Source organism: Cyprinodon variegatus, unplaced genomic scaffold (assembly GCF_000732505.1).
Source record: "Cyprinodon variegatus isolate N-32 unplaced genomic scaffold, C_variegatus-1.0 Scaffold363, whole genome shotgun sequence".
Taxonomy (NCBI): domain Eukaryota; kingdom Metazoa; phylum Chordata; class Actinopteri; order Cyprinodontiformes; family Cyprinodontidae; genus Cyprinodon; species Cyprinodon variegatus.
Genome location: NW_015150816.1, coordinates 69,440 through 71,140, shown reverse-complemented (window position 1 = coordinate 71,140; position 1,701 = coordinate 69,440).

Here is a 1,701-nt window from a genome sequence, read left to right as displayed (position 1 = left end):
GCACCAATTCACAACACATGTCATCTCAAGGCATGCTTGTAGCGACAGTGGAGAGGAAGGACTCCCTTTTAACAGAAAAACTCCAGCCGAACAAGGCTCAGTGTCACAGCCAGGCAGACGAGCTCTGAGCCAGCTCCCATGTCAGAGGATGAAGAGAGCACATCCAGTTAGTCACAGTCAGAGAAACAGGACTACACTGGAAAACAGGCCGATCTCCAACATCTAGAAACAAAGGTGTTGATGGGAGCAGCTTTGCTGATGTTTTTCTCCAGGATGGAGTCACAGTCAAACAGGAACAGACCAGATGAAGCTACTATGAGAAAAAGCAGAGAGAGCAGAACGTTAGAGATTGAACTAACAAAGATTTAATTAAAGATACCAATTAAGGGATAAAAGACTCTATGGCTGCTGAACTTTTACTCACTGATTGAATTCTACTTTCCAAGGGGGCACCATGGTGTAAGTCTAACCCAGTTACCCAGTTAAGACGGGATTGGAAGCAGATCTGTGGTGTGCTGCTGACTTGGCTGAGGGAAAGTTTAGTTCTCATATTATAAATGAAGTTCCAGCTCTCTTCTTTTCAGTACGAAAGTGTCATATTATTTTGATATATTTGATACTTTTGCTGAAACCCTGAAATCTTCATCATGTGCCAAAAATGTGTAAAAAATGTATCTTTTTAAAAAAGAATTACTGATATTTTGATTACATTCCCTAAAATAATTAGATATTTCAATATTACTTATACATAAAATCTGACTTAGTCTGATATCCCAATTATTCTCTGCCTCACATTGGGATTTTTACCACATTCAACATAAATAAAAGTACAACAAAACATTTTTTGCCAACTGATACATAAATGTTTTCTATCTTTATAACCGTGGAAAAGACAAAGCTGATTCTGAATTAGCTGAATTGACTCCTCTGCTGTAAGGGGTCCACTTTGACCTGCTTGGATTCTGTTCTGACTCGGTTTAACTGCTCTGTCTGCAGAGTCTCAGAGCTGCTGGGTGTTAGTGGACTGACTGCAGCTCATTAGAATACGTCACACTTCCTCTTTGACTGCTAATACAAGGGAAATAATAACAGATTGGATTGCAATAAAAGGTAATTAATTGTCTGTTTAATCTTCTTCACAAGTAGATCCTTCAGCTAAAACATGACTCCCTTTATTTGATCTCAATTTAAGTTGAGGATTAAAAGTAATGCTTATTAAATGTTTATTTCCGTGCAAATCGTTGCTTCTGTTTGAGGTTTTATGCCAGTTCCTACTGAACCCACAGAGAGAGTAGGTGGTGGGTGTTGGTCTGAAGTTCTTCTGAAGTTCCATTCAGCCACAAAGAGGAAATAAGATCATTATTTTTAAACCTGCAGCAGAGAAAAGTCTCTCATTGTTCAGCAGCTGATAGAAGGAGAGGAGATGTTGGGTCTGGAGCTGATTCTGATCACTGTTCTTCATCTTGAAGGTAAAGATCTGTTTTCTTTTAAATGAAACACTTTGGTTTACTGAGATATTTCATGGCCATATGAGAATAAACACTGCAAAAAAAACTAAATCTAGATAAGTCCTTTTTTCATAAAATAAGGACATTTGTTCTTGAATTGAGGAGGTAAAAGACACATTTTGCCAATGGAACAAGACAATTTACACTTAAAATAAGAAAACACAATTGCATTGTCTTATTTCAATGCATATTA